Here is an 11350-nt window from a genome sequence, read left to right as displayed (position 1 = left end):
GTATTGGTTAATGGTCACATACATTAGGCCAATATTGGGTCATACCGCAAACAGTGGGGCCAGTCTGTTTTTGTTTTTTTCCCTTGACTCTGGCGCCCCCTAGACACGGCTACGCGCGTTGGCAGGACATTCAGAACGACGTGAAGTTCGCCATCCTCAACGAGCCCTTCAAGGCTGAAATGAACCGAGGCAACTTCCTGGAGATAAAAAACAAGTTTCTGGCCAGGAGGTTCAAGGTATAAAGGCCTTTATTAACCCTATATTAGCCATGGACATTTATACGCTACCTCTTCTTATACACCACCCCCCTCCCAGGCCTGTTTGTCAGCAGTTCTCATTTTCACTCGTATCGCTTAAGGTTTTGTTGTGCTCCATGTAGACGCTGCTCATTTTGTATTGCTCTATTCTACCCCTCTGCTTCCCCATCTCCTCTCGTCCCTCCTCCCCCTAGCTGCTGGAGCAGGCCCTGGTGATCGAGGAGCAGCTGCGCCGGGCGGCCTACCTCAACATGTCGGAGGACCCTTCCCACCCCTCCATGGCCCTCAACACGCGCTTCAGCGAGGTGGAGTGTCTGGCCGAGTCCCACCAACACCTCAGCAAGGAGTCCATGTCGGGGAACAAGCCCGCCAACGCCGTCCTGCACAAAGGTAAGCTAGCCAGCTGGAACTCGCCTAGTACGCCCGGTTCCAGTTCATTAGGTCACGCTGTCGAAAAAATGTTATTTTATACAGCGCTTTTCATTCCAAGTAAGAAAGGAAGCAATTTAACAGGAGGGAGCATAATGGTAGAGCCAGGCAGGGAGGTAGAGATATCATTCATCGGGCACCTCGTCGTCTTCCATAGTCACAGTTCCTCCTCCGTAGATAGGCTGGATCGTCCACTACTGAGATGTGGCACCCACCTGGATGACGCTTTGACGGCTGTAAAAGCACCAGTAAGACCACCACACCTCAGCAGTGGTCCAGAAAAGCCCCCTACAGAGCGAGCTTCTGCATCTCCGCACACCGCTGTCCACTTGCCTCTAAGAACTGGGGCAGGAGGCAAAAAGCCAATGCTGTTGATCTGGTGTTGCTGAGTCATTCAAATCATACTACAAGCTAGCTAGCTAGTTAGCCAAGCCAAATATAAACTGACTTACCATAATCAGTCCTGCATTTCTGAGGGTCAGTCCTGATCGGCACAGCAGAAGATGATGCGTCCAAGCTTGAAACCACGGCCCTTTATGTGTGTATATATACAGTACCAGTCAAAAGTTTGGACACACCTACTCATTCAAGCGTTTTTCTGAATTTTTCTATTTAGAATAATAGTGAAGACATCAAACTACAAAATGGCACACATGGAATCATGTTGTAACCAAACATGTGTTAAACAAATCTAAATATATTTAGATTCTTCAAAGTAGCCACCCTTTGCCTTGATGACCGCTTTGCACACTCTTGGCATTCTCTCAACCAACTTCACCTGGAATGTTTTTCCAATAGTCTTGAAGGAGTTCCCATATGCTGAGCACCTCTTGGCTGCTTTTCCAACACTCTGCGGTCCAACTCATCCCAAATCATCACATTTGGGTTGAAGTCAGGTGATTGTGGAGGCCAGGTCATCTGATGCAGCACTCAGTCACTCCCAGTCTTGGTCAAATAGCCCTTCCACAGCCTGGAGGTGTGTTGGATCATTGTCCTGTTGAAAAACTAATGATAGTCCCACTTAAGCGCAAACCAGATGGGATGGCGTATCGCTGCAGAATGCTGTGGTAGCCATGCTGGTTAAGTGTGCCTTGAATTCTAAATAAATCATTGACAGTGTCACCAGCAAAGCACCCATACACCATCACACCTCCTCCGTGCTTCACGGTGGGAACCACAAATGCAGAGATCATCCGTTCATCTACTCTGCGTCTCACAAAGACAAGGCGGTTGGAACCAAAAATCTAACATTTGGAGTCATCAGACCAAAGGACAGATTTCCACTGGTCTAATTTCCATTGCTTGTGTTTTTGGGCCCAAGCAAGTCTCTCATTATTATTGGTGTCATTTAGTAGTGGTTTCTTTGCAGCAATTCGACCATAAAGGCCTGATTCACTCAGTCTCTGAACAGTTGATGTTGAGATGTGTCAAATTAACTCTGAAGCATTTATTTGGGCTGCAATTTCTGAGGCTGGTAACTCTCATGAACTTATCCTCTGCGGCAGAGGTAACTCTGGGTCTTCCTTTCCTGTGGCGGTGAGAGCCAGTTTCATCCTAGCGCTTGATGGTTTTTGTGACTGCACTTGGAAGAAACTTTCAAAGTCCTTAATGTTTCCGATTGTCCGTCTTGTCTTAAAGTAGTGATGGACTGTCGTTTCTCTTTGCTTGTTTGAGCTGTTCTTGCCATAATATGAACTTGGTAGTTTACCAAATAGGGTTATCTTCTGTATACCACCCCTACATTGTTACAACACAACTGATTGGCTCAAATGCATTAAGAAGGAAAGAAATTCCACAAATGTACTTTTAAGAAGGCACACCTGTTAATTGAAATGCATTCCAGGTGACAACCTCATGAAGCTGGTTGAGAGAATGCCAAGTGTGCAAAACTATAATACAATGCTCAAAAAATAAAGGGAACACTAAAATAACACATCCTAGATCTGAATGAATGAAATATTCTTATTAAATACTTTTTTCTTTACATAGTTGAATCTGCTGACAACAAAATCACACAAAAATGATCAATGGAAATCAAATGTATCAACCCATGGAGGTCTGGATTTGGATTCACACTCAAAATTAAAGTGGAAAACCACACTACAGGCTGATCCAACTTTGAGATAATGTCCTTAACAAGTCAAAATAAGGCTCAGTAGCATGTGTGGCCTCCACGTGCCTGTATGACCTCCCTACAACGCCCGGGCATGCTCCTGATGAGGTGGCGGATGGTCTCCTGAGGGATCTCCTCCCAGACCTGGACTAAAGCATCCGCCAACTCCTGGACAGTCAGTGGTGCAACTTGGCGTTGGTGGGTGGAGCGAGACATGATGTCCCAGATGTGCTCAATTGGATTCAGGTCTGGGGAACGGGCAGGCCAGTTCATAGCATCAATGCCTTCCTCTTGCAGGAACTGCTGACACACTCCAGCCACATGAGGTCTAGCATCATCTTGCATTAAGAGGAACCCAGGGCCAACCGCACCAGCATATGGTCTCACAAGGGGTCTGAGGATCTCATCTCAGTACCTAATGGCAGTCAGGCTACCTCTGGCGAGCACATGGAGGGCTGTGCAGCCCCCCAAAGAAATGCCACCCCACACCATGACTGACCCACCGCTAAACCGGTCATGCTGGAGGATGTTGCAGGTAGCAGAACATTCTCCACGGTGTCTCCAGACTCTGTCACATGTGCTCAGTGTGAACCTGCTTTCATCTGTGAAGAGCACAGGGTGCCAGTGGCGAATTTTCCAATCTTGGTGTTCTCTTGCAAATGCCAAACGTCCTGCACGGTGTTGGGCTGTAAGCACAACCCCCACCTGTGGACGTCGGGCCCTCATACCACCTTCATGGAGTCTGTTTCTGACCGTTTGAGCAGACACATGCACATTTGTGGCCTGCTGGAGGTCATTTTGCAGTGCTCCTCCTGCTCCTCCTTGCACAAAGACTGAGGTAGCGGTCCTGCTGCTGGGTTTTTGCCCTCCTACGGCCTCCTCCACGTCTCCTGATGTACTGGCCTGTCTCCTGGTAGCGCCTCCATGCTCTGGACACTACGCTGACAGACACAGCAAAACCTCTTGCCACAGCTCGCATTGACGTGCCATCCTGGATGAGCTGCACTACCTGAGCCACTTGTGTGGGTTGTAGGGACTCCGTCTCATGCTAGTACTAGAGTGAAAGCACCGCCAGCATTCAAAAGTGACCAAAACATCAGCCAGGAAGCATAGGAACTGAGAAGGTCTGTGGTCACCACCTGCAGAACCACTCCTTTATTGGGGGTGTCTTGCTAATTGCCTATAATTTCCTCCTGTTGTCTATTCAATTTGCACAACAGCATGTGAAATTTATTGTCAATCAGTGTTGCTTCCTAAGTGGACAGTTTGATTTTACAGAAGTGTGATTGACTTGGAGTTACATTGTGTTGTTTAAATGTTCCCTTTATTTTTTTGAGCAGTGTATATTTTGATTTAACACTTTTTTTTTTGGTTACTACAGGATTCCCGCATGTGTTATTTCCAAATGTTTACGTCTTTATTCAGTATGCAGATATTGTTTTTTAAATAAAGAAAAACCCTTTAATGAGTAGGTGTCAACTTTTGACTGGTACTATATATTTGTGTGTGCATTCATAAAGTAATCAGACCCCTTGACTTGTTCCACATTTTTGTTATGTTACTGCCTTATTCTAAAATGTAGTAAATAGAACCCCCCCCCCCTCATTCTACACACAATACCATCTAATCACACAGCATTTTTGCAAATGTATAAAAAGTTAAATGTCACATTTACATAAGTATTCAGACCCTTTACTCAGTACTTTGTTGAAGTACCTTTGGCAGACTCGGGTCTTGGGTATGATGCTACAAGCTTAGCACATCTGTTTTTGGGGAGTTTCTCACTTCTCTGCAGATCCTCTCTCAAGCTCTGTCAGGTTGGATGGGGAGCTTCGCTGCACAGCTATTTTCAGGTCTCTCCAGTGATCAAGTCCGGGCTCTGGCTGGGCTACTCAAGGACATTTAGAGACTTGTCACGAAGCCACTCCTGCATTGTCTTGGCTGTGTGCTAAGTGTCGCTGTGTGCTTAGTGTCACCCCAGTCTGAGGTCCAGAGTGCTCTGGAGAAGCTTTTCATCAAGGATTTCTCTGCACTTTGCTCTGTTCATTTTTCCCTCTATCCTCACTAGTCTCCCAGTCCCTGCTGCTGACAAATATCCCCACAGCATGATGCTGCCACCACCATGCTTCACCGTAGGGATGGTGCCAGGTTTCTTCCAGATGTGACCCTTGGCATTCAGGCCAAAGAGTTCAATCTTGGTTTCATCAGACCAGAGAATCTGGTTTCTCATTGCCTGAGAGTCTTTAGGTGCCTTTTGTCAAACTCCAAGTGGGCTGTCATGTGCCTTTTACTGAGGAGTCGTATCCATCTGGCCACTCTACCATAAAGGCCTGATTGGTGGAGTGCTGCACAGATGGTTGGCCTTCTGGAAGATTCTCCCATTTCCACAGAGGAACTCAGAGTGACTGTTGGGTTCTTTGTCATCTCCCTTCTCCCCGATTGCTCAGTTTGACCTGGCAGCCAGCTCTAGGAAGAGTCTTGGTGGTTCCAAATTTCTTACATTTAAGAATGATGGCGGACACTGTTCTTGGGGACCTTCAATTCTCCATACATTTTTTTTTTTGGTACCCTTCCCCAGATCTGTGCCTCGACACAATCCTGTCGCGAATCTCTATGGACAATTCCTTCGGCCTCATGGCTTGGTTTTTTATCTGACATGCACTGTCAACTGTGGGACCTTAAATGGATAGGTGTTGCCTTTCCAAATCATGTCCAGTCAATTGAATTTACCACAGATGGACTTCAAGTTGTAGAAGCGTCAAGGATGATCAATGGAAACAGGATGCACCTGAGCTCAATTTCGAAGCTCATAGCAAAGGGTCTGAATAATTATGTAAATAAGGTATTTCTGCTTTTATTTTTATTTTTTCATTTAAATAGATTTGCAGCGATTTCTAAACCTGTCTTTTGCTTTGTCATTATGGGATATTGTGTATAGATTGATGAGGAACATTAATCACTTTTAGAACAAGGCTGTAATGTAAGAGCATTTAGAGAATACTTTCTGAATACACTGTATATAGGCATATGTATGTTGGCAAGCACTTCCAGGTTCTCATTCACTCTTTCCCCTCTCAGTGCTGAAACAGCTGGAGGAGCTGCTCAGTGACATGAAAGCAGACGTGACCCGTCTCCCGGCAACCATCGCCCGGATACCCCCGGTCGCAGTGAGACTCCAGATGTCCGAGAGGAACATCCTCAGCCGCCTGGCCAGCAGAGGCCCCGAACCACAGCCTCAACAACCGCAGGTAAGCGCCCACCCCAATGAGGGATGTGTGAATGTTTTGTGCACAAGTCTTGTCACGTTTTGTAATGTTCTTGTTGCGTTCTTTCTCTTACAGCTGTCGCAACAGTAGCCTGGCTTAGCCCCCTTGAACCTCACCACCTCTACATTCCTGATCGGCACAGCAGACGATGATGCGCCCAAGCTTGAAACCACGGCCCTTTATATAATATGGACTTGCAGCGTTCCTACAGGCTGACTCCTGGACACTGTGGAAATAATAGCTATTTTAATTTTTCCTTTTGTTTTGACTTTATTAATATTATTGATATAATGTTATTATGATGGTTTTTTTGGGACCTAAATAAAAATGTAATAAAGGTTTTTGTTTGTTTTTTTATCGTGTGATTTTGTGTGTTTGTGTGTGTGTGTGTGTGTGTGTGTGGGGGGTATGGAGGGAATGATTCAATGGTGTATAAGCAAGTCTAGTGAAAATATACAGAACAGGGTGAGTAAAATGGTCAGAGTGGGGTATTCTCTCATTTATGTCTGGAAGTAGCTGGCCATAGTTAGCTTGGGTGCTTGACTGCCGTGAGGTCAAGAACGCTCCGATCAACCCTGCTCCTCGGCCAGAGCGTCCAGCGTGCGCTCTAAAAGCTATGCTTTTATGAAGGCTTACAAAGGCCCAGCGTGCACTCTGGCACTTCAGAGTGAATATATGAATGCTCATTAAGTAGATTTTGGTTTCAAAACTAAGTATTACACACATGCTTAGTACTGTTAAAAAGGTAAACACTGGGATTCAGATAAAGGTGTCGGAAACAATGTGACCTCTACAGAGCCCAAGATGCAGCAGACCAACAAACAAAGCACATTTACTTGGGGTTTTATTTTTCAGGGGGTGAGGGGTCCTTCCCCAATTGTCCCCATGTTGGGGAATAAGATTTGAAAATCTAGGTTTGAGATCATATGTCACCAATTGCTGTTCCAAAATCAATTAGAATGTCAGAACTTTTACCTAATAGTGGTGCTCTAAACATGCACAAATTCCCATTGGAACACAGCCACTTTAACAGTGCAGGGCTTGTGCTACGTGCCACACCTTCATCTCACAGGAAGCATATATATGTGAGGAGAAAGCTGAAAGCTCCATCTATCCATTGATGTAAATATATCCTCTAGCCGATTCCCAGTTTGTCCACTAGATAGCAGTAGGAGATCACATGTCTCTTGGCCACTTGAAACCAGCTGCATCTGGTTTGCGTGAGTCACTGTCCCAAAATGTCTGAACTTATTTCTCAGCATGGGGGTTTCTTATGACAGTAGTAGGATTTGCTATCGATTTCCCAAAAAACAATGCCTGTAGCTTTCAAATAATATGTAACTTTCTATTTTCAAAACAACCGCTCAGAGTTTGACTTGTTAATCGGGTTCACTTTATTATTAGAAATTTGATTAAAATCTGATCCCATTTATGCAGAAATACAGAAAATCCTAAAGGGTTCAAACGTTTCCCTTACCACTGTAACTGCTGGCGAGGTTAATTTACTAACTGTGTTATAGATACAGAGGTGGAGGCATCAGAGTCAAACTACTTGGAACTTGTCCAAACTCTTCTAGATGACCCAAAAAAGAGGGAACGCTTCTTCCAGGTTGGTGTGAGAACAATATTTCTAAAACAGACATTTCAATCAAGGAGGTAAACTAAACCGCAGTCTATTCCACTGAAATCATTGTTACTGGCTTACTCAGTACTGCTGAACCTCAACTTGTATGCATTACAGAGGAAACGTGCCATAAGGACGGCGGGTGATTGCTTCTGACCAAAACACCAGTTGTAATTTGATGTTCTGTCTTCTAGGATGTTTTTCAGAGGAATCCGGCCCCATGTTTGACACATCCGTGATGTGGGAGTTCCTCTCCAGACTGGAGAAGCTGCTTCCAACACCAACATTTCAACAGGTAGGTTCAATTTGGGAAGAGAGAATTGTGGCAGTCTTGAATTTCTGATATCTTTGTCTGGTAGTACTAACAGGAAGTTTGCCCCACTGTGTATTATGTTGTCATATTGCTGAGTGTACCATACATTCTTGTTACTTGGTCAATTGAATTTGTGGCACATTTTTAAAACCACATCCCGTTCTCAGACAGCATCCTGGCTCAGACCTGCCCCCTCTATGCTGAAGGAGTGTGCACAGTCTGTGACTCAACCTCAGCCTTTGAAGACTCTCCTCCAACACCACAGATGCCATGGCCATTTGTTCACTAATGGTAGGCTTTTTTTCCCCAGCTCTGTTTTCATAAGTGGCAAATAATCATAGTTGCATACCACCTGCTAGAGACTCACACATGTCAGCCACAGTTGAAAAGCTCCCACTAATCAATGACACTTGTTATACCGTCCGCAGACAACATGTGTCTGGAAGACTGACGGTTTTGATCTGTAAGACATGCCTCTGTTAATGTTAGCAGTCAAACAATTACCACAATGGACATTTGACAGCGTTGAGAGTGTAGTTGCATTCCTTTTCAGAGAAATTAGGCAATTATGTTTTTGTTGTAGTTTAGAAAAGACCAATATTGGGCCTCCCGAGTGGTGCAGCGATCTAAGGCACTGCCTCACAGCGCTAGAGGCATCACTACAGACCCGGGTTCGATCCCAGGCTTTAGCACAACCAGTCGTGATCGGGAGTCACATAGGGCGGCGCACAATTGGCCCAGCTTCGTCCATGTTAGGTGACGGTTTGGCCGGGAGTGCTTTACTTGGCTTATTGTGCTCTAGCGACTCCTTGTGGCAGGCCGGGCGCCTGCAGGCTGACCTCGGTCATCAGGTGAACAATGTGTCCTCCGACACCTTGGTGTGGCTGGCTTCCGAGTTAAGCAGGCAGGTGTTAAGAGGTGCGGTTTGGCGGGTAATGTTTCGAGGGACGCATGATTCGACCTTCGCCTACCGAGTCCATTGGGGAGTTGCAGCAAGGAGACAATTGGTCAGAAAAAGGGGGAAAGATTAAAAATACTAAAAAGAAAAGACAAATATTTGATTGCATATGTTTTCTTTTTCCTTTCAGGTCATCTTGTTTCGATGATTGCTTCCTCTCTTCTCTGTCTCATTCGCTCTCAGAGGGTGGAAGTGTCAAATTACAATAGAGGACATGAAGAACAGCTACAGACAAACACTGAGGAACCCTAGCAGTAGTGGCATTCCTAATATGCCTGGTTCCAAGGAAACTGTCAAGGTTTCAGATGGAGTCGTGTCTTCAGATCAGGATGAAGGGCCTTCTGTGGATGTCGAGTCGGAGCATCTATATGAGGAAATGGTTTCTAGAAAAGGGAAACTCAAGACACACCAGGGAGCAAACGGTAGAAAGAAAGGGCCATGAGGTGTTTCACAGTCCTCAACGTCACAGTATGAATATTGGAAGGAAAAAACACTGTTGCCAGCAGGTGGTTGACGACGTGTGATTTAGACCTTAAGCCCGTAGGGCTGCTGACCCAACTTAATAAATGTTCTGGTGACGGGATGACAATGTTCTGATGACATTTCTCCAAAAAGTACAATCTTTGTCCCCATGTGCAGTTGCAAACCGTAGTCTGGCTTTTTTATGGCGGTTTTGGAGCAGTGGCTTCTTCCTTGCTGAGCGGCCTTTCAGGTTGTGCCGATATAGGACTCGTTTTACTGTGGATATAGATACTTTTGTACCCGTTTCCTCCAGCATCTTCACAAGGTCCTTTGATGTTGTTCTGGGATTGATTTGCACTTTTCACACCAAAGTACGTTAATCTCTAGGAGACAAAACGCTTCTCCTTCCTGAGCGGTATGACGGCTACATGGTCCCATGGTGTTTATACTTGAATACTATTGTTTGTACAGATGAACGTGGCACCTTCAGGCGTTTGGAAATTGCTCCCAAGGATAAAGCAGACTTGTGGAGATCTACATTTTGTTTTCTGAGTTCTTGGCAGGTTTCTTTTGATTTTCCCATGATGTCAAGCAAAGAGGCACTGAGTTCGAAGGTAGGCCTTGAAATACATCCACAGGTACACCTGGCGCTTGTAACGCCAGGGTAGTGGGTTCGATCCCCGGGACCACCCATACGTAGAATGTATGCACACATGACTGTAAGTCGCTTTGGATAAAAGCGTCTGCTAAATGGCATATATTTATATTTTTAATTGACTCAAATAATGTCAATTAGCTTATCAGAAGCTAATAAAACCATGACATAATTTTCTAGAATTTTCCCAGCTGTTTAAAGGAACAGTCAACTTAGTGTATGTAAACTTCTGACCCACTGGAATTGTGAGACAGTGAATTATAAGTGAAATAATCCGTCTGTAAACAATTGTTGGAAAAATGACTTGTGTCATGCACAAAGTAGATGTCCTAACCAACTTGCCAAAACTATAGTTTGTTGCCAAGAAATGTGTGGTGGTTGAAAAACGAGTTTTAATGACTCCAACCTAAGTGTATGTAAACCTCCGACTTCAACTGTATCTCTCTGTAGTTTTCTCCGTTAATCTTTCCCATAAAACATAGAACCACAGTCCCTGCTGCTCGCAGTCCCTGCAACTGAAAAACATCCCCACAGCATGTTTCCTCCAGACGTGACGCTTGGCATTCAGGCCAAAGAGTTCAGCCATGGTTTCATCAGACGAGAGAATCTTGTTTCTCATGGTCTGAGAGTCCTTTAGGTGAATTTTGGCAAACTCCAAGCGGGCTGTCGTGCCTTTTACTGAGGAGTGGCTTCTGGAAGGTTCTCCAATCTACACAGAGGAACGCTGGAACTCTGTCAGAGTGACCATTGGGTTCTTGGTCACCTCCCTGACCGAGGCCCTTCTCCCCCGATTGCTCAGTTTGGCCGTGCGACCAGCTCTAGGAAGAGTCTTGGTGGTTCCAAACTTCTTCCATTTAAGAATGATGGAGGCAACTGTGTTATTGGGGACCTTCAATGCTGCAGAAATGTTGTGGTACCCTTCCCCAAATCGGTGCCTCGACACAATCCTGTCTCGGAGCTCTACAGACAATTCCTTCGACCGCATGGCTTGGTTTTTTGCTCTGACTTGCACTGTCAACTGTGGTACCATATATAGACAGGTGTGTGCCTTTCCAAATCATGTCCAATCAATTTAATTTACTACAGGTGGACTCCAATCATGTTGTAGAAACACCTCAAGGATGATCAATGGAAACAGGATGCACCTGAGCTCAATTTCGAGTCTCATCAGAAAAGGTCCGAATACTTATGTAAATAAGGTATTTCTGTTTAATTTTTTTTTTTACAACAATTTCTAAACCTGTTTTCGCTTTGTCATTACGGTGTATTGTGT

The sequence above is a fragment of the Oncorhynchus gorbuscha genome, linkage group LG24, assembly GCF_021184085.1.
Source record: "Oncorhynchus gorbuscha isolate QuinsamMale2020 ecotype Even-year linkage group LG24, OgorEven_v1.0, whole genome shotgun sequence".
Lineage (NCBI taxonomy): Eukaryota > Metazoa > Chordata > Actinopteri > Salmoniformes > Salmonidae > Oncorhynchus > Oncorhynchus gorbuscha.
The sequence above is the reverse complement of the archived record's forward strand: the minus strand, read 5'-3'. Positions refer to the sequence as shown.